The sequence below is a fragment of the Stegodyphus dumicola genome, chromosome 8 (genome assembly GCF_044657685.1).
Source record: "Stegodyphus dumicola isolate Sdum_Otavi_A_Nest chromosome 8, ASM4465768v1".
Taxonomy (NCBI): Eukaryota; Metazoa; Arthropoda; class Arachnida; order Araneae; family Eresidae; genus Stegodyphus; species Stegodyphus dumicola.
Window position 1 is genome coordinate 142,923,392 of NC_140775.1, and position 23,378 is coordinate 142,946,769.

The 23,378-nt window shown below is 32.3% G+C and overlaps 3 non-coding genes across 3 annotated transcripts; 2 read left to right on the forward strand and 1 right to left on the reverse strand.

Moving 5' to 3' along the window:
* Window positions 1-15,260: 15,260 nt before the first annotated feature.
* Window positions 15,261-15,352, forward strand: TRNAI-UAU (transfer RNA isoleucine (anticodon UAU)). The gene is given in 2 exon segments: window positions 15,261-15,298; window positions 15,317-15,352. It is a non-coding gene; the product is annotated as a tRNA-Ile (tRNA).
* Window positions 15,353-20,894: 5,542 nt separating this feature from the next.
* TRNAI-UAU (transfer RNA isoleucine (anticodon UAU)) lies at window positions 20,895-20,986 on the forward strand. Its single transcript is given in 2 exon segments — window positions 20,895-20,932; window positions 20,951-20,986. It is a non-coding gene; the product is annotated as a tRNA-Ile (tRNA).
* A 350-nt stretch (window positions 20,987-21,336) lies between these two features.
* On the reverse strand, window positions 21,337-21,428 carry TRNAI-UAU (transfer RNA isoleucine (anticodon UAU)). Its single transcript is given in 2 exon segments — window positions 21,337-21,372; window positions 21,391-21,428. It is a non-coding gene; the product is annotated as a tRNA-Ile (tRNA).
* Between the last annotated feature and the right edge of the window lie 1,950 nt (window positions 21,429-23,378).

Below are 23,378 nucleotides of genomic sequence, written 5' to 3' on the forward strand. Positions count from 1 at the left end.
TCTTTTGTCATTAGCGACACTCTTATTTAAGATCGTCATGGGCTGTTTTACCTCTTTAAGGGCAGAGTATTTTAATTTGTTAAAAAAGGAAGTACTTTCTTTCCATATCTTTTAAAATCAATGTTGATAAAAAATTATTAAAGCAATTACGCTTTGCTACGTTAATTTAGTGCGATGCCTTTTTCCCCTATCTTGAATATGGGCAGCGTCTTTGGTATCCTCCAGCAAACGACGAGCCATTATATATTGTGTTTTAAGAATTTCCAGTTCCTCGGGCCAGAAGCATTAAATCTTTTTATTTTGCCTCTTGGGGGTCACCTTTTTGCCGATTCCATAATAGTGGAACAAAGTGGGAGGTGGCGGCTTCCATACTTTTATTTCCGCCGGGATCAAAACTGCAAAGATTTTGTTCCTGATCATGTCTATAATTCTTCCAATTTGCCTTCTTAAGGTTCGAATTCCTCTTAATATTTCTATTGCTTAAACTTTTGGGTTTGTTCCTTCCGCATATGGATGTATTTGTAATGATCATTCGATGACCCGAGCGAGGGTCATGTAAGACTTTTAGAACTGTTAGCAGCAATGTCTTCAGATACAATGACTAAATCAGGATTAATTTGAGTCCCATTATAGTGTAAGTAAGAGGCAGGATCTGATGTAAGATACATAAGTTATAATTTATCTCTCTATAATTAGTGTTTAAAAGCTCCTCCATGGCTATGCTTGCAGCATTACTATTAATATAATCCCATCTTTCGTTGTGTGCATTTAAATCTTTAATGAGAAAGCATTTCCTAGAAAAGAAAACGGAACTTCTTACTGCCTGTGGAGGGCTATAGCATATAAAGAGAAGTAAAGGCATTGCTGTCTTTCCAGACATTAATATTGACCAATTCAGCTCCGACAGTATGCTGTAGATCACTAATGACAGAAAAAGATGATGTTAGGTTTTGCCTTACGCCTATCAGCATTCCACTGGAAATTCTTCTTGATTTTGATAGAAAATTCAAATGAAAACCAGAAAATGAGTGTCTACATAAATCATCAAATGACAGGTTATCTTCAAAAATAAGTAAATATCTTGAGAATAAGTGACATTCATAATCTGGGCCTTTTTATTCTGGCAAAGGCCACCGGCATTCAGATGATTCAAGATTCGTAGCCCATTCTTTGCTATAATGTAATACAGTCGAAATGCTCAAAAGAACAAGGAAGCTAGGAAACGCTGCGACACATTTAGCTTTAACCAGGGTGCACCACGAGGAGACTTGTCACGTTACACGCCTTAAAACCTCTTTTAAATTTCGTTTAATTTTTTTCCCGACCTAACCATTTAGATTGCTTTAACATTAAAGTTAAAACAATCTGAATGGAATTTTGAAAAAACAGTTGGCTCACCACATTACACTGCCACCCTCAAACAGTTGTGTGCACTATATTTTTCCCTAATTCAAGATGAGTTTTGAAAAACATTACTGATCTCTATCAAATTCTTTAGAAAACGATTTTTAATTTTTCCGGAAACATTTCTTTCGTAACCTTTGAATATTTCAAATCTTCATCACAGATACATTTTTGGATGTTAGAAGTTTCTCAGAATAAAATAATATTAGGTTCTCCAATGAAATTAAGAAAATCAGCTATTCAAATTAAATGCCGAGAATATATATATTTATATAAATTTATGAAACAAAATAGCACGCGGTAGATTTCATTATCGCGTGCTATTTTGTTTCGTAAATTTATATGTATATATATATTCTCATCATTTCATTAATATTATAAACTTGAAACTGTTTTTCAAGCGAAGGCGGAGGAAGAAACGATTCTATATCACGATGTAACATATTTTTTAAAAAACATGTGAAACATCTTTCAATTCATATATATTTTCTTTTTATCATTCTTGCTTTAAAAGAGAGCAGGCAATTCTTTTATCCGTAAAATGTGAAAAATTTTGTAACCAATTATGTTTTTAGATGGCGAAATTTAAAAATCATAATCATCTAATAATCTAGGAAATCCAGAGATTTTCGAATATTCGCCAACAAAATCATAAATGATGTTAAAAATCTGACACAAACTTCATATAAAAATGTTTTGCTCTTTATCTGATGGTGCAAACAGTAAGTTTCTGAGATTTTTAGTTTGCACATTAAATTAAAATAACGCGAGAGAAACTATTCAGACATTGAATTAAAAAGACTCTAAATAGAATTTTGAAATATTCGTTTCACTGTATTGAAATGTCATCTACAAACAGTGTGTGTATAAAATGTGAGCTCGATAGTTTATCATGAATTAGGTTAAAAGTCAATAACAAACTTCCAAACATAGTGCTAAATACCATCAGCAAACTAAATAAGAGCTTGAGATGATTGATGATGATGATGATGATAACAATAATAATAAATAGTATGCAACCGTGGAAACTTCCGAAAATGTTACTTGCAATGTCTAGAATCAAGAAATAAAGTCATAAAAAAATAAAATCTGAAAGGTTTCAGATTTTAAATTACGTCCAAATGCGGCATTATAAATATTGTTGCGTTTCTAAGGTTTCGTGGATTTGGAGTGATTGACAACACTTAATGAAGAATGAAAACACAATTTATTAGCCAATATTAATCAGGACAGCTTTAAAAACACGTTTACAGTCGTCGAAAAACTACGACAAGCACGCTGAAACAATCAGCAACATAACCTTCAGGCTATTTAACTGTGAAGACAGCTTGACGACAAAGCACTAGAGTACAGCTCCCGCCTCTCCTCAGTCGTTCTCGGAGCTCAACACACTCTAAGATGAAACTCGACGATGCACTAACTTGCGATACACTAAGAGACTCTCTCGATGCACTCTACAACCCTCGATACTAGACTGACGATCAACTCGATAAACTACGAGACACTCGACTGACGATCGACTCAATAGATTTCGAGACACTACTACTCCACCCACCAGCAGGGTTTATATAGCTTTTGGCTTGCGTTCGAGAACATGCTGTGCCAAACCGGTAAGAATTCGTTCCAGAAGGTTCTCCATTCGGCTACGGCATATTTTATAGCCAATGTCGCCAACCGGGCGATTTCGTACCAAATATGGCAACCCTGTCTCTTCTTACCATTTCACGGCAACCCTAAATCCGCCTTGCGGGGAAGCTATCTAACCGCAGCTGGACTTTTCGTAACGATATCCATTTCCCATTACGTTGCTATTCGTTGCTATATAAGCTCTTTAATTTATATTTTAAAACATAACTGAATTGTTTAACAAATCTAGCAGTTTAAAAGAAATAAACACACTTTTTTGTAATTTAAGTCTTTACTGCATTTTTAATGCATTGATATAATTTTTATCTATGATATATGCAAATTTTACAAAATTTTTTAACATTAATTTATTTAAAATATCTGCAGTATCACATGCCTTGAACATCGGGATTTTTTTATTTTCTCTTTCTTGACGCTACAAATAGCCTGACCTAAGTATGTCGAAAATTTTTTAACATTGCGTTGCATTACGATTCCGTTACGTTATCCTAATATACATTTATCACCAACGCGCTTTAGTAAGTTTCGTTAGTGAAAGAACACCGCACTTTCTCCCAATGGGCACTATCAACTTACAAATTACTGATAATCGAGTAATTACTGTTTCAGCCCTGATGGCACTGAGTGTTCTTCTCATTAACTTATTTTAGTTATTTTTCTAAATTCAATAAGCTGTTCAATAATTTTAAGTTTTAAAACTTTTATTTTGGAAAACAGATTTTAATTAAGATTTTAATTTTTATAGATTTACACTGCGAATTTTAAGATTCAAACCACACACTCGTGGACGGATGACAGTAGCAGCGGTAGCAAACACAAAAGGGCAGGCAGGAAAACGTGAAAATTAGCATAAAGATGAAATATGATGATCATAAAGATTATTCAATACAAATATTGCTTACACATTTCTTGAACGATTTCAATAAAGAATTTTAAAAAAGCGAATGTTTTGGAATAAACATTTCTGGAAACAGCTTGTTATCTGAAATAAGAAATATCGTATGATACTTTTAAATTCAATTCTTCCTTAAAAATATCCTTATAAACAAGCTGAGAATTGAAGGATAAGTTTTTTCGCTTTTCGAAGAGAAATATTCCTATTCTATAATTCAAAAATGTTGTAAAATGCAAGGTATTAAAATTTATGAAACAAAATAAGCAACGTTATTAATCGGAAAGGGAAATACATTACTTCTACGTAAAAAGAAGACTCCAAACGAATACCCGAAGAAAAGGAGGAACTGTTTCTAAAATTAAATCATTGGTAGCAAGAGAAATTCCGCCGACGGAGAAATTGATTGCAAAATTGTAAATGCATATTTAGCAATAATAAATAAAATAATAAATAAAGATTTTCAACTTAAAAAAGGTAAGTATCATAATGATCTCCAGAATTTGCCGAGGCAAGTGGCTCAACGCCGAACAATTTGTAGAACCATGTATGAAAACTATTTAGCTATATCTTTCGTTTGTTTTACGGCAGAAATAATTATTTTTAATCCCCGAGAAAATTTACGAAAAGCGCTTCTGTAATGGAAATCAGGATCCAGATTTATAGTCCAGAAAAAAAGGCTATCAAATTGAGCATTTCAAAAAATAATCCTTACGTTTTAAAAATTAATTAAACGCTACGAAATCGTTACAAAAATGTGTAACACCCTCTGTTTATTATTGTTGAAGGCGAAAGTATTAGAGTACGTATTTTGTTTCAATCCCTTACTTTTTCCTTTCTTTCCTAGATACTCTAAGCGATTGCCATCTCAGTAAGTACAGAGTATGTAAAGATTCCTGTTTTTAATGAATCCTTAACAGCCTGATGATACTAGCTCTGCAAGTTGAGTTAAAAAAAGTTGTAAAAAACATAACCATCATTCACAGAGATGTCATCTAAATATATAAAGCAGCTTAATGGAAATTTTCCATTTTCTGACCAATTACTTATTTTTTCATTTCTGAATGTGGATAAGAATTTAATGAAATGCACCTTTACATTTTAACTCTTTTTTAAAATTTATCTTCCGTTTATTTTCCGACAGAAATAATTATTTTTAATGTAAATGAAGAAGTAATATACATCTTCAACTTAAAAGCTTCAAAATTAATGAACTGAATGGCGCACAAAAAATAAAAATGTCATTGGATTCTCCGAAGATTTATTATGGTGATCATTTCGCTTATTGGTAAAAGTAGATGTAAAAATCTTTCTATAAATTTCAATTAATGACAATATTTAAAACTGTAAGGGAAAAATAATTTCTCATTCAATTTGCTTTCAATATTAAAATGAAATATACAGAAAGATGTTGAAATTTATTGATTTGTTTTTGTTATTTTCATTTGGTTTATTGCAGATCAGTTTTTCCTCGCCCATTTTTTCCTCTTCAAAAAGCAAAATATTTGTATAATTTGTCTTACATTTTTTATTTTTCCTTTTTTTTTGAAGAGTTGGTGCACTATGAAGTTTCCGTATAGTAAGTATGTTTTTAATCATGAAGCGCAGATGCGATACATGTCATTATTCGAAATTATTATTATTTGACATTTCAAGCTGTTTTTCTCAATGTTTTCATTTTATGTAGAGTTACTAAATTAGAGAACTATGATTTACAGCTAACATTATGAGCATATAAATGATATGCGTCTCGCTAACATATAAGTACCGTGAACTAACAATCGAAATAAATAATACTTTTATGCTTTCTTACTAATTCACTCTACAGTCTACATCAAAAATATCTAATGAGTATTCAAAAATACCTACGAGTTGACGCCTTCCTCACTCTGCGGGTATTACAGAGGTCCAGGTTTGAGTCCCGGGGTGAGCATTTCCCATGTTTCATGTCTTCACGTCTGCAGCATTTGAAAAAAAAAAAAAAAAAAAAAAAAAAGATCTAATGACAAGGTAATTAATTGTTAAAAAAAAGCTTCAGTTTTTTTTAACAAGTAAAAACAAGTTAGCCATTTTTTTTCTTTAATTAAATGCTTTGAAATTATTGCTTCCTTGTATGAAGTATTATAATCGCGAAAAAGTTCAAGTATCATATTTCAACGGAAATATTCAGTACGGCCGTTCCCGAATCTCTTTGGATTACTTTTTTACGGGACGTATGTACGTATGGACAGAATAAAGGAATCTTTTTCCCAAAACGGATTGTAAAATGGATTTAAAAGAGATTTTTTTTCCGTGACGTACCCACGTATATACGTAACGTGACATGCATACAGACGTACATACAATATGTACGTATATATGTATGTATTTCGCATATAACTCAAAAACGATTAACCGTAGAACGTTGAAATTTTGTATTTGGAACTGCTATAAAATCTAGTTGCTAATCTCGCTCCTTTATTGCAATCGGCAGTACCAAACACACACACACACATATATACGATACACATATATACACACATATAACTACATATATGTATATATATATATACCCACCCCTGTACCTGACTTAAAAGAGTTTACACGGCCTTTATTTTCTCATTCGTTGGCCACAGAGATATACTTACAATTAAAAAGGTGTTTTAAATGACCGAAAATATTCATGTTTCGGTAATGCCAAGTTTAAAAAAGAATTTATATTCGATAAATAACGAAACCTAACTACATATCTAATAATAGTTTAAATATGCTAGTCTAACAATAAATATGTATTAATATTTAGTATTAGTTCTTTGTTGTTCTAAAAAATATTTAATAAGCTGTACAAGGAGGTCACATGTTGTACACATCAGATTTTTATTCTGTAGGACTTATTTACCATTAGCTCAGGCTAATGTATTGATAACTTAGCTCTACTAAATTCTAGTTGTAAGTTAGAAATTTTATTTCTAATGAAACCTACTTCTTTAAACCGGATGATAATAAGAATAATAAGTTGGTGCTCAGTTCAATTCAATGGTAAATCATAACTTGAATTTCATGATTTTTCTGAAACATATTGTAGCGAGAATTTTTGCAAAGAAAATTTATTCCTGGCTTCATTTTTGCCATTGGAAGTATTTTCCCAAGAGCTTCGACCTACATCAGCGTTGAGCAAACTCTTTGACTCGCAGACTCGTGTTTAGAATCAACTCATCTAGCAGATTCCTTATTTTAGAAGTGTTATTATTTTCAATTTACTGCTTAGCCAGTATAGTGGTTAGTAACCCTGACTGCCGTAGCCGTAATGTGAACAGGAGGGACTAATGGGGCTTACCAAGTTCTTTACAAATTAATTTATAGAATTTCATTTTAACATGTCGCGATTTTATACAGTCTATTATATTTATTAATGAACATTATAAGCTACACAGGTAAACTTCGCTAAGAAATAAAATGCATGGAAATTTCGTGGAAGAATCTCAAAGACATCACAATATTATCGCTATGAGCATTCACCGTTAAAGTGACTCCAAATCGACTATCAATCTAAGTTTCGAGAAGCTTCGAATGGATTAGAGGAATTCTCGAAGGCTCGAGAACGTGAAAACAGTTTCTCGAATGTGGGTTCCAAGGAATGGCCAAGCATTTTCAGCTAGAGAAGACGCGAAATTTAACTTGGTTTAGTTCCGCGCTCAGACCGTAATTTCTAAATTTCTTAATTCAATTCTACGTTTTGTTTATTATTATTTAACGTGCCTTTTTTTTTTTTTTTTTTTTTTTGAAATTCTTTGTGACTCGCCATTGAATAAATTTCCCGGACCGAGAGAATAAAGCAACGGTACAGAGAGGAAATTTGCTGGTAAGCCCTTTCTTTGGAGCTGATGAGATGAAACGTTTTTCGTTTTGTTTAACAAGAGCAGACGCTTATTCGAATGTCATGCTGAAGATCTACATGTACAAACCAAACGAACCCTTTTCCTCTCCAGCCTGAAGGGACGTTTTCCTTTGCGTTAATAAGAGTAGATGGCCATCCCTAAGTCAGTCTCCAAGAGTAGCGGATGAGGCCGGCGAGGGCAGCGTTGTGAACAGGTTGTGAATACCAGGGGATTTGACGCTTTCACGACGATTCGACGACCACTTGCTGGTGGTCCTCACTGAAGTGTTCTAGCCAGTGTTTTCGTCTGGCTCAGTTTGAGGACCTTTACACTACAAGAACTGAGTACCCTTACCAATGGAAAACCAGACTTAGTTTTTTTTAAGTACAAATAATAATACAAGATAAATGGGAGATATATACACTAAAACTTACCATAATACACACTAAATGCAGACACCTAAATTGGAATTATATCTGAAAGCATCAATTGATGCTATTTATATGATGTATAATCAGAGCCTAATTTTTAAAATTAAAAGTGCTGGAACATTGTTAAAAGGCGCTCCAGAAGGGGGAAAAATATAATAAAGAATAAGCAAAAATAATAAAGTAATAATAAGAAAAAATAATAAATTAATATTAAGTAAAACTAATCAAGTAATTATAAGCAAAACTATAAATAATAAATAATTAAAACTAATGCGTGATAATGAACTAATTATAAAGATATAATAATAAATGATAACTATACCACGAAAATCAAATGAAAGAGTGATCAAAATGGAAGTTGAGAAAATTAATATCAATAAAACATAAGAAATAAAAAAATATATTTGAAAGACCATTTAGTTCCTTTTACGGCCATAGAACGTACATTTATTCAAATATTTCGTGAAGTATATTTTCTCTCACATCCATAAATTAAAAAACTGCGGTGAAACAATTTTACTGCACAATCATAAAACCAAGATTTAAAGTTTGAAAAAGACGATTTTATTAACCAGTTATGCTAGTTTATGTAGATATCTTTGTTACCAAAGTTTACCAACTTTTTTTTCTTAAATGTTGCAGGTCAGTTTTATACTAAATAGTACCAAAAATCATCATATTTGTAGCTGTTATAGGTTAAATTTTCTTCAAAACTGAGAAATACCAAAGATCAACTGAAGTGGATTCGACTAAATTTAAGTCTTGGATTGCGATTGTATTATTTAAGACGACCATCTCCAAAGAAGTGTAAACTCGTCTGGATTCTTCAGAGCAGTCGTTTTGTTAACAGATGAAAGCAAAACGTTAAAACCCTTCTGTGTGAGGTAAACATATCCTTCTAAGACGAATCCTTCTAAGAGGAATATTCTCATATTTACGTTACATAGGACACAAATCATGAAATTTCCATGCATCCAACCTGTTTGCTAAGATTGTAACAAGGTACGAATTACTAATATTTAATTATCCATTATATCAATGGTAGACCAGATTTTACTAAATATGCAATAATCCAAATGTATACTGCTTACACCAGTTTGATGCAAAACGGAAATTCACTTGCTCTCATAGTAACATATTTAACACAATTAGTAACATTTCAATTGAGAATATTAAATAAATGCACCAGGAAAGTATTATTTGAATATCAGTATTACGAATTTTAAACACCAGATGTGAAAACTTGTTTCCTGTATTGATTAACTCAGTTAATACTGCATTTCAATAGAAATGGAAAGCTATTTCCATCTTCCAATTACGGACTCTAGAAATTGTGAAAACTCAATTGTTTCCGAAACAGCAATTAACATTGTTGCATTTGCTGTTCCAAAATTCGAAAGCTTTACCATCCTCGAGAGCCTAAAGTCGAATAATCCGCAAACATTTAAAGAAAAATTCCCTTCGTAAGTTTATCGCATAAGAGGAAAGTGCTCTAATTATAATAGAAGGAACTAATGTACCAAATAAAAAGATTATATTCATTATTTATTAAAAAAAGTGTTGAGTCCTTTTCCTGACGTAATGACTGTGATTTTCCTGCTTTATACATATTTTTTATTTTAAAGGAAAGCGAAGTTCAGTTATTTTATAAGAAAAATAATGTTTAGAGTTTTATTAAAGTGAAAAACATAAAAAATTGAATTGTAGTTCTAGAATTTTAACTCCTGTTAAATTAGTTGCAGTACTAAAGTTTCCGTTTCAAAATTTCTTACAAATAAGTACCAAAACTGAAAATAATATTTCCTACTAAATTTAAGTATTCTTGTTTCTCTGAAGTTTCTGAAACATGTTCTTGTTGTTCCTTATGCTCACTTGTCAGCCCAAATCCACAAAATTCCTCGTGGCAAGGAGCGCTAGTATACACCTGTCGTTGGCAACCGCCTTGCACCATTCACGTGACAGTGCGATTTAACTTAGTTCCGCCCCAATTTTCCCCCTGGGAGGATGGGTCGGAGGGTCTCCTACCCCTCTTCTTTTCCGCCAAACACTAAATGCAGGAGACTTTCGAATTGAGAGGACTTTCTACTTGAAGCATAGTTAGAGTGCTGCCATGCCGCACCGACATTATACATTTACAAACAGACATGCCTTCTCCGGGATTCGAACCCGCGCCCTTCAGCACGGCAGTCAGCGACGCTAACCACTATAACGGGTAGGCGGTGACTCAAGCATACCATGGTTCTAAAAGTGGAAGGAACACATTTTTTTTCGCTGTTATCGGCAAAATTTTAACATAAATAAATAACCATATTCGGTATTTTTCCACTTTTTTATTACAAACGTTTATTTAGTTCACTTATGGTATTTGTCACTATGGTCGGAAATTTGTCATCGATTTTTAAACTACTTCCGAATAAACTAAAGAGCTTAAATTTCGCACAAACCTGTTTGTAGAAGACAATACGATATGGTGAAGTGATTTTTTTCAAATCGATTTAGACTTTTTAAAATTAAATGCTGAAACGATTTTCCAAACATACCTTCGTTTAAAGAACAAACTAAAAATATCTCGGAAATTTACTGTTTGCACAATCAGATACTGGGAAGAAATCTTTTAAATAAAATTTGTATAGAACTTTTAAGCCTTTTCTCATTTTTTTTTTATTTTTATTTATTTATTTATTTATTTATTTTTTTTTGGCAAATTTCGAAAATCCGTCATTTTTTTTCTTCATTTGACGTTTGTGATTTTAAAATTTCAATCTCAAAAAATGAACTGAATACAAACTTTTCAACATTTTACGTATTATAAAAACATTTCTTCTTTTAAGAGAAAATTAACTGGACGAGATTCTAAGTTATTTTTGAAAAATTACTACGGTGTGACACAAAATAGCTTCTTCCTTCGTCATTTCTAGGAAACAGTTACAAGGTTACGATGCTATTGCATCAAAATGAAATGTACCGCGCCATTTTTAATTTATTCCATTCATAAGTTTATGTACAGTTTCCTCAGTATTTCATTTTAAAATTTGATTTTCTTAATTTTTGCCATCAGTTCCATCTTTCCAAAGTGGGTAGAAGTGGGTAAAATGACCAGCACTTCTAATTATTCCAAAATAAACAAACAAGAACAACTAGTGAAACTGTCCTCAGTTTCAATACTCGGAATAAAGATTAAAGCAATCAGAAAGGCACAACAATTTCCTGAGAAAACCAAGAGGAAGTCAAAACATTTCTTGAGATTTGCGAAAAATTTCAAAACATGCAATAAAATTTAATACGAATTCCCCAGAGAAGAACTCCAAATTGCACATTTGATAAAATCCCTAGGGGAATAACCGCTGAGGAAATGCATAATATTACGGCAATCTACTTTTCCCTAACAAAAAGTGGCTTTAAAGTAATATTTAAGTTGAATGATAAACTAAATCGCGCAGTAAAAGAGATCATTGAATGATCGCCACTAACTATGTAATTAATGATGGAAAGGAAAAAAAATCTTCATTGGAGGAGGGAATACCGAATTATTGAATATGGCCAGAAGATGCTTTACATGTAAAGACTTCAACCATTCTGCATGAGATTGTCCGCGCAGACAATATTGCTCTTTCCATATTAAGAATAGCATGATATTAAGAATTGCAGAGTAGAGATCAACTTGTATCAACTGAAAACTTTTAATAATAAATAATTAAAAATTATTAAAAAATTAAAAAATTATTTTATAAAAACATTCTTTTACATTATTTTATTTTACTTGTCTTGCACGTCAAAATTATATTTTAACTTTCCTTCTTTGAGAAACAGTCTTGTCTCGGTTTGGTCCCAAAGCTGTTATTAAGCTAAAATTAATTCCATGAAAAAATAAGCGTGAAGGATAATGACTGAAAGCAAGAATAAATTTCTAAAACTACTGTGAGAAAAATTACTGAACAGTTTCGCGGTGTCTTTTCAAAATAAATTAAACATTTGTGTAAAATAATAAATGAAAATGAAGAACTTAACGATGAAGAATTTTTTTTAATTCAATGACCAAGTGATTTTCAGTATCTGTTATCCAGAGACACAAAACATGGAAGAAGCAATGTGCCCATGGCCAGAAGGGAAAAAAATTGATACAAAAATTAAATTCCATACTAAAGTGTGGATTAAAGTAACTGAGATGGCATTATCGGGAAAACTGCATAATGAAGAAAGAAAGTTTATGTCATTTTATAAAGACAACTACTATTAGCGGGCTAGCTGAATGATGTTTTCGTGATTTTCCCCGTGTGTAACGTATATACGAGCCAGTTTTCCACAGAAAGCCATCCACGAAGGCATCCCTCCCCTTAGGCAGATAGCCTGCAAGTGCTTTGCTATAATTAAAAAAAAACGAATCAAAACCAACTACTATTAGTAAATATTTCCTCAGTAAGATCTTCTTTTATTCTGCAACATATTTCATATTGAATAAGAATACCTTAAAACAAGAACTCTTTAAGATAAATTAATCCTAGACTTTATGTAAAATAATTATCTAGAATTTTTTTTTTATTTTATTATTATTATTATTATTATTATTATTTTTGTATTTTTATATTTTTATATTTTTCAAAATGTGATAACATGCTAGGTAGCAGTAGGTTTTCCTTAAACTCATAAAAATCGACGAAAATATTTATAAATTTAATATATATCTTTTTTTTAATAATTCTGTCTCCAGACTTTCCTGTACCTCCAATTTGGAAGCTAAGCACTGACAAGTAATTAATAGCCATTTTAGTTTAATTTTTTGTCCAATGACAGTTTACTCTTCCTTTATTCTTTCGGCAAATATTCACATTTCCTGGTCTATTCGGAAAATAACTTTTGTTCAGAAATCATTTCGGAAACTTCGGTACCAGGAAGAGAGCTTATCTTTCATGCTCGTCTCTTTAGTTTCGATGGTGGAAAAATAGTCCATTATTTCCTTGTTTGCCGTCTTCTCTTTAAGCTTATTTGTTTTAGATGTTTGGCAAAATTAAACACTTTTATATTCTTTGAGTTTTGTCGAAGGGAATTAATATGTTAAAAGCTTCTGAGTTAAATTAATTAGTTAAAGACGTTGTTCAGCTTCTAATTACTTTTACACTAGTTAAACAGTTCAAGTTATTTAAGATATAGTTGTAAGGGAATTTCAATATTTTTATGCAAAGAAGACATTAAAAATGCCCTGTATTTGGAATCGAACTATACATCATCAATATGATGTAGAAGAGGAATGCAGCAATGCTTATCAATTATGCATTAATCTTGCTTTTGTGATTCTATGGCTAAACTACCAATTCATATTTTGTCAAATTCAATGAAATACGATCGTCGATAAATTTAGTTTCGGAATATATCATTGTAGATTTCTTTTTTATTAGTTAAATTTTAAAAAAATGTTGCACTATGTAAATCATTATTAAAAGTTAAGAAACTTCCAAAGAAAATCGCAATGCATAATAAGCAGGAACAGCAATTTCAAATTCTCAAATCCCAAAAATCTTGCGGAACGGGCGGATAGATTCTAAGACTCTAATCAACAAAACTTTAGGCAAGAGATTGTTCCCACTGTTTAACAGCTACAATACACTTTCCTTTTCTACAATTAATATTTACTCGGGCTATAATTTGAAAATCTGCAGCGATACATAAGTTTCATCCTTTTCTGTGTTGCGTGTACATACGCTTCCATTATTTCTGATGTCTTCAAATTTCTCAATAAGATTTTGTATTACAATATAAATTTATTATTTCAATTTATGTTTTTTTATTTTCTGGTGCTTTATTCGTGTTAGTTTTTAATGGTAAGAAAAATAATGTAAACTCTGACTTCATACAATTAGAATCTTGAAATCTTTGGAATGTCGTATTTGCAACAAATACGCAATTAACATATATTCGTAGGCAGCATTAAATTGCTTCGGAAAACCCATACGGCTGCGGCCCATGAGTTTGAGTACTTTGGTATAAGGCTGCAACCTGTATGTTACTACAAAGCTTTATTCATAACCAATAGATTTTATTTTCAATTCGATGATGTTATATAGGAAATATAATTAGAAATTTTGCAATCGCTTTATTCGAGGGTGTTAAAAACCTGTTTTATTTATAACACTCACTGCATAAAATAACACCTGTTTCAAAATGTCTCCAAATATTGTAGATATGGCTTTGAGCAGTTGAAAATAAACGGTTAACGGTATGCAATTCAGAAAGAAAAAGCAAATAATATGTCTCATACCACAAAATGTTTTCCAAAATCTGAAAAGTCATTATTTCATTGCCCGATAGTAAAAGCAGACAACTGAAAGAAAATGTCACATCTATCCAGAAAGTAAAAGTGCTTGTGAAAGTGTCAGACAGGAGTGATAAATTTGATTACAAACTTCTAACCTAAGAATATTTAAACCTGAAAATGTAACATACAAGTAGAATGACAGGAAATGAAAGCCAGTGACTGTTCTTTTCTATTGTTAAATAACAAGAGTCAATAAATATTCGTTTGAAAATAATCTAAAATAACCACGTGGCTCTAAAATAAATATGCGTGAACGTAAAGTTTATTTAATTTCTCTCTGTCAAAGGCTTCATTAGTTGGAAAGAACTTACATGGCACTCTTAGCTTTAAAAGACCAAGATTCATCACATTAAACTGCTCTTCTTTCTTTGTAAAAAAACTTTGTCTACTAACATATAACATAGTTTTTTATGTTATTTTATTTTATATTAGGTGAGAAATTTAAATTATTTTGGCTTTTGTCATGCAGAGGGAAAAGCTTTAAGCTTATCTGGTGACTTCCAAAATTTGAAACAGAATTTTCTACAGACGAATAAATTCAGTATTGAAAATACAAATTGCAACTACGGGGACTTAGGCTACAATATTTTTGATAATTATTTTGTTCATAATGTAGATAGCACAGCTAAGGTTTTTCAATATTTTCTTTGCTTTAGGAATTAGCTTTGTCTAAATTGTTTTAAATATATTTGTATTCAATCTCTGCAGCAAACAAAACGTCCCCAGTGGCGCAATTGGTTAGCGCGCCGTACTTATACGACAGTACGAGCGAGAGATGCGGAGGTTGTGAGTTCGATCCTCACCTGGGGAAAACTGCATTTTACCTTTTATGATTCTAGAACAGTTAGAAAACTATAAAAATGTATTACATGATTTTAATAAGAACAGCTAGTATTGATTTCATGGGTCTCACTATTCATTAATAATAATTTAGTTTCGTATCTATTGTTTTAAAGTAGCTTACGAATAGATTAAATTTTAAAGGAGAACTAAATATGTCATGTTTCACCACATACCACCTGATTTGCACGTGGACGTGCACAAATATGTCTGCAGCGGCAACGTATTTTTATTTATTCGCTGAGTTTTTTAGTAAATTTAAAATCTTTTACTAATGGCAACACATTTTTAAACCGTTGAGTTTATTAATCAAGAATTCATTGAGTTCACGAAACATTTTAAATAAATGGAAAGCAAATTTAAAATGCCGGTTTTAGGTTCCCTATATTCAAGTGGAGCCTCATGTGTGTAAAGAATTTGGTGCCTCTATGTACTACTGTTTTTCCACTATGTGAGGAACATAGCATACATACATAAAAATTCTTTATTATTTAGTAACAGAGATGAAGAATAATTATGTACGCATGTACATATTTTTCTTGGATTGTGGAAAAACGGCAACACAGCACGGCAACACCAAATTTTGAAAGCACATTTTTGAATGCATGCAAATTGTGGTGCACATGATCGGGTAGTCGAGGTAGTCCGCCACCCAAATCATGTTCACCTCGAAGCCGGAATATTGAACCGAATATCGAGTGATTTTTTTTCTTTATTTTTATTTCGTCCAAGTTCAAGGAACATTTTATTAAAAAACTCAACGCTTTATAAATAATGTAGAGCCACTCGGTAAAGCTTGAAATATACATTTCAAGTTTAATCAAAGAGCTCGACGATTTAAGAGAAATATATTGGCACTGCCCGATATAAAATAATTTTAATCCTCCTCTCGCCACTTGCTCACTTCGTTTTTATATTAACTATTTTAGGCAGCTTGCCTAGCCTGCATTTAGTAATGAAAACGATCACGAGTATCTACATTATTAATAAAGGGGTAATAAATCACTGATACATGAGCTGACAATAGCTCTGATTTAGGTCATACTAAATAATTGACAAATGAGCTATAGAATGAATGAATAATAGTTCCACTTAACTTATTCGTAGTTCTTATTTTTTACTCAGTAAAGGTTTTTCTGTATCGTTTATTCATTGCTGAGAACAAGAAAATTTTTCATTTCTGAATGCCAGTATGTTGTATACTTTAAGCAGTGTTATTTCTATTTTCACCGGATACGAAAACTTTTTTCTACTACAATATATTTGTAGCATTTATAAATATGTGAGGTTCTTATTTTAACCACTACCAGTTATTATGATTTTGATATTTATTTTGAATTCTTCTTTCCGTTTTCCTTGCCAGAATACAAATTAGTTTCTAGTGTATTTAAGCTGAGGGCTTTTGGACCTTAAACAGGCACCACGTGACTTTATTTACGTTCATTTCAAATTCGTCGGCCTGCAACATGTAACTTCAAGATAAAAATATTTTGGTTGAATTTCGTCATACAGGTGTTGTTGGAAACGAACGAGCCGATTTCCTTGCTAAGACAGCCACCAAACGTGAAATTGATACTTTTGTCAATATCCCTAATTCCTTTTATAAGAAGGTCATGTATAAAAGTATTGTGAAGTCGTGGAACCAAGAATTCCTTAGCTCAAATAAAGGGAACTTAACTAAGAGATTTTTTCCCTTCCATTAAAATGAGATTGTCATGTCATCACTTCTTCACAAACTATAAATTAACCCAATTTCTTACTGGCCATGGTAATTTCAAAAGTTATCTGAGCTGATATAATTTAATCCCAGAGTCTGTCTGTGATTGTAGCCTCGGTGGATAGGAGAATGTTGAACATGTGCTTCTTCTATGTCCTAAATATGAGAGTGAAAGAAAAATCTTGAAATTGGCACTCCAAAATTTTAATATTAAGTGGCCTCCTGAATTTTACCAATTTATTTCTGAGAGAAGTGCATTTAACAGTTTTTTGTCAATTCATTGTAAAACTTTGTAATCCTTCTCAATTTTGTTTCAATTTTCTCTTCTGTTTATATTGCACGGGTAGTGCACCCCTGTATTGTATTCTGTTTCATACTTACTTGTGTGAGCCCCATGTGGTGCTGTGTGGTACATGGGGAGCTTCTTGTGTTTTTTTCAGTAAAAAAAATCCTAAAAATGAATTTTCAAGATTATTTCTTCATTTATGTAAATTATGAAAGGGAAAACTTTCCCCATTAGTTGCTCACGTCACGTGACCAATAAATCGCAAGTTTCAACATTCTGCATGTCTAAAAGACTGTGTAAATAGTGTATATATGAATTAGAGACTGAATTTCAGGACTTCAAGTCCGCAGTGCTTAATTCACCCTCTGATAAGAGCTTTGTGAATTTACGAACATGGCTTTAAACGCTTGACTTTACCAAAATAACAACATCGCCTCCGGGTGTAAGGTGTGATTGTGCCATAATTTCAAAATTTTACCGTGATTGGCCTTGGGGCAATAAACTAAATCGGCTAGTAAACACTAACAGTAATTGAAGCTTATAGCAAAGTGATGATACGTGATCTTAGACATAGAGTTTCTGGCAGTCGCGTAGTATAGTTAAAATTCTGACAGCTCTGTCTAAAATGTATTATCTCGGTTTTGTCTTTAAACGTACGTGCCAATAAAGTTAGAAGAACCACAGCTTATTTGTACTGACTGTGTAGTCTTAGAATACTTTGTCAAATTTTAAATTTAAGCATATGATACTCTTTAATTTACGTCGCCAAAAGCAGTATATATGGCACACGTTCTGCGCTTTGCGTTGAGAGTTCAATTTAATATAAAAATTCTTTAAACCTTGACAGGTCTTTGCATTTCATACGTATAGCGATAGCTTGCTACTTTTTACTAGGGTTGTAGGATTAAAATTCAAGTATAGCTTTATAGTGGCGCACGTATTCATTACGAACCATGTCGCAAGACAACGTCGCTTTTAACCTGCCCCACTCCGAAAGATTTCAAGTTTCTCCGACACCAGGAAGTCCACTGGAAGGTTTTGACTTCACCTCAGAAAGTCTGACTTAACTTGCATGCTGGCCGAATACATGATCCGAAAATAGCTGATGGACCAAATTCTTTTTTTTTTTTTAAACAAAATCAAAATTTTCCATGAACAAAATAACAAATATTTTAAACACATTTTTAATTTACTTTACTAAATATTTATAAAAACGTACATAAATAATAATTAAAATAGCTCAAAGGAAAGTGAAGTTCAAATTTTTTTATAATTTTATATCTAAAATCGAATATTTGGTACCATAGTTCTAAGATGTTTAATGAATAATGAAGTAACTTAATTTAAACTAAAAATATAAACAAATTCTGAAAACTTTCTGAGTTTTAATTAAAAATTATTTTAAGTGGTAAAAAACTTGAACATTAATGACAACTCAGTCTCTTATTTTACTAAATTTTCCTTCGATGCATAAATAAAAATATCTGTGTTTATATGTAATAATTATAGTTGTTCGTATCTTACTGCAGTTTGGCAGCTGATGACTTTTCGATTCTGATAAAGTTTGTATCCTTGGAAAACATTTACTAGAAAATCTCTTCTTCATCGATTGTAAATGCTCATCGGTCGCTCTTATTAATGTTCAACTGTTAAAAAAAGTTGTTTAAAAGTATAAATGTATTTCCAAACAAAGAGATTATTCTTAGTTCAAAAATTCGTAACTGACCTTATTCACTATTTGACAAGTATAAACAAATGTCAATAAAATATATATCTTCAGATCTCTGAATAAGATTTTAACACATTATAAATTAATTATTTTCGTTTATAGACTTTCTGGTGCGTTATTTATGCAAGTTCCTAATGCTAATGAAAATAATGTAAACTCGGACTTCATATACTAAAAAATCTTAAATTTTTTGCAACTACATATTCGCAATAAATGCATAATTAAAATGTCTTCGTAGGCAGTATAAAATTCCTTAGGGAACCACATGCAGCCGCGGACCATCAGTTTGAGTCCACTGGTATAAGGCTGCAATTCTGTGTCTTACTACAGAGCTTTATATAAAACCATTAGATTTTATTTTTGATTGAGTTATGTTACACGGGGAATATAATTAGAAATTTTGTAATCGCTTTACTGTAGGGTGTTAAAACCTGTTTTGTTTATAACATTCATAGCATAATATAACAACTCTTCCAAAATGTATCCAAATAAATACTTCTGCTAGCAGTTAATAAAATGGTTAACGGTATACGATTATGAAAATTAAAAAAAAATACTGTGCTTCATATGATACAAATTTTTCAAAATCCGAAGAGTCATTATTTAATTGCCAGACAACAAAACAGATAAGTGAAAGAAAATGTCGCAGCGATACAGAAAGTATAAGTGATTTTGAGAGTGTTAGAGAGAGTGTGATAAATTCGATTACGAACTTCAAAATACAAGAATATTAAACTCTTAAAATTTAACGTAGAATAGCAGGGAATAAATGTGAATGACTGTCCTTCTCTGTTATCAAGTAACAAGAATCAATTACTATTGTAGAGACATTAAGTATTTTCGGAAGCAGAAGAGATGAAAAATGAGCAACGCCTTCGCCGCGAATCGAACCACGGACCTCTGGAATACGCGCATAGCGTGCAGACCACCTCACCGCGAAGGCATGCCAAGAAAGCGGGAGAAATACCTTATATACTCCCCCTTTTAAAGGGCGAATGGGGTTTTTTAGGGTACCCAATCGCCAAGTCTTGGAGTGTGGAGAATCATCATCCACCACCCTTGTTTACTTCGGGCGCCACTGTAGAGACATTAGGTATTTTCGGAATCAGGAGAGATGAAAAATGAGCAACGCTTTCTCCGAGAATCGAACCACGGACCTTTGGAATACACGTCCAGCATGCAGACCACCACACCACGAAGGCATGCCAAAAAGGCGGGAGAAATTCCTTATAATATTTATTTGAAAATAGTCTGAAATAACTAATTATGTGTGAAAGTAAAGTTTATTTAATTTCTGTCCATCAACTCTTCAATAGTTAGAAAAAACTTACGTAATAAATGTGAATGACTGTCCTTCTCTGTTATAAAGTAACAAGAAGTTACTTTATAACAGAGAAAACTGTTATAAAGTAACATAGTTGACGAACAAGACCTTAAAACGACTAAGATTCATCACATTAAATTATTCTTCTTTCTTTGTAAAGAAACGTTGTCTACCGACAAATAACATAGTTCATATTATTTTATATTAGGCGAAGAAAAAGCTTTAAGCTTATCTGGCGACTTCCACAATTTGAAAAAGAATGTCATATGGACGTATAAATTCATTTTCAAAAATACACAATGCAACTACGTGGAATTAAGCTACAATATTCTTGATAATACTTTTATTCATAATTTAGATAGCACGCCTAAGATTTTCCCAACGTTTTGCTTTAGAAATTAGCTTTATCTATAATTTTTTCACGTATTTCTATTCAATACCTGTAAGCAAGCAAATGTCCCCAGTGGCGCAACTGGTTAGCGCGCCGTACTTATACGACAGTACGCGTGAGAGATGCGGAGGTTGTGAGTTCGATCCTCACCTGCGGAACTACATTTTACCTTTTCTGAATAACAGTCTTCAAGAATAGTTACGATGAAAACGTATTACATGATTTCAATGAGAACAGCTAGTATTCATTTCGTCGCTCCCGCTAGTAATTAATAATAATTTAGTTTCAAAACTGAGTTTATTGTTTTTAAGTAGCTTGCAAATAGATTAAATTTGAACGAAAACTAAATATCTTATATCTCATCGAATACCAACAGACTGGCATGTGGAAGTACATAAACATTTTATATCGGCAATGGCAACATGTTTTCATTTAAATCATATAAAAATTTTTATCTAATTTTTTTGCTAACTTTTCCACGTGTTATTCGGAAAAGCTAAAATACAGTTTCCCCAAGTGAGGATCGAACTCACAACCTCCGCATCTCTCACACATACTGTCGTATAAGTACGGCGCGCTAACCAGTTGCGCCACTGGGGACGTTCACTTGCTTCCAGATATTGAATAGAAATACGTGAAAAGAACTACAGCTAGAGCTAATTTCTAAAAGAAGATATTGAAAAAATCTTAGCTATGAAATCTAAATTATGATTCAAAGTATTATCAAGAATATTGTAGCATAAAATCCACTTAGTTGCATTGTGTATTTTTTTAAATCGTTGAATATGCTATTGCTATTCACGAATTCATTGAGTTTACTCAAAATATTAAAATAAATGGAAAACAAATTCAAAATGCCTGTTTTGGGTTGCATATATTCGGTCGGAGGCTGAAGTGTGTGAAAACTTTGGTGGCAACATGTACTGCTGCTTTACCGCAGCGTGAGGAACATACTTATACATAAAAATTCTTTATTATTTAGTGACAGAAGATTTAGATTTAGAATGCATGTACGTACATTCTTTGTATTATAGGAAAATGTCATCACACAAAAACACGAAATTTTTATACACTTAATCCTGAATCCGATCACGTACACTTCGAAGCCCGAATATTAAACTTCGAGTTTATTTTTTTACATATTCTCTATTTAGGGCGAATTTAAGGAATTTTTATTAGAAAAACCAGTGTTTCACAAGCGGTGTGGTACTATCCGGTAAAGCGTAAGACGTAGATGTTTGTAAGTACTTAGAGATAGATTAAATTTGAAAGGATAATTAAATATCTTATTGCTTCATTGAATAGCAACAGTGTGCTATGGATGAATGTGTGCAACTATTTTATATTAGAGTGACAACATATGTTTATTTATTCGCTGAGTTGCACTTAAAGGCTTTTACTAATTTTCAAATTGAAATTTAAGCGAGAACTCTATGATTTTAATAAAAAATGGGTTACCTCTTGAGCGATGTAAAATATTTTTAATCTTCCTCTGCCCACCTTCTTGCTATTCGGCGAAGATTCAAGATATTTAGCTTTTGTTTTAAACTTCCGCAGCAGTACATAGAAACATCAAAAATAGCAGTACATAGATACATTCATTAGATTACGTCAAAGCACTCGAGGGCTATCTGCCTTAAGGGAGGGATGCCTTCATGGAGGACGTTTTAAGGGAAACTGGCTCGTATACACGTTACACATGGGGAAAACCACGAAAACACCCACGCAGCCAGCCTATTCGCGGGATTCGAACCTCGGACCGAACTACCAGTGTTCAGCGACCGCTCGGCAGCTGGTGGGCCCCCAAAAAAGCACTACATAGAGACACCAAATTTTTCCCAAACTTCAGCCTCCGACCCAATATATGCAACCCCAACCCTTTGTTTTCTATTTATTTTAATATTACTATTTTCGGCAGCTGGCCGCTCCTGCCTCTAATAATGAAAACGATAACGAGTACCTCCATTATAAATAATGAAATAAGAAATCACTGATACATGAGGTGACAATAGCTATGAAGTACGTCATGCTAAATTATTGATGTATGAGTAATACAATGAATAATAATAATTTCAGTTAACTTCTTCATAGTTCTTATATTTTAATACATAAAGTTAGTTTTACATCATTCTTTCATTGTTGAAAACAAGATTTTAAAAAATTTTTTGAATGCCAGCACGATGTGTACTTTAAGCAGTCCTATTTCTATTTTCACCGGATACAAAACCTTTTTGTTTTCTACTACAATATTTCTGTTGCACATATTATCAGTGTGTAAGGTTCTTATGTTAACTAACCTGTTATAATATTATGATTTTGATCTTTACTTTAACTTCTTCTTTCCGTATTCCTCACCAGAATGCAAATTAGTTTTTAGTGTATTTAGGATGAGGACTTTTCCATCTAAGTCAGAGAGTTTCTGGCAGTCGCGTAACGTGATTATAATTCTGCTAGCTCTATCTAAAAGGTATTATCTCAGTTTTGCGTTCTGTCGCAGCCGATCTTCTTAAACCGTATGTGCAGATATACGTAATACACTTCAGCCATAGC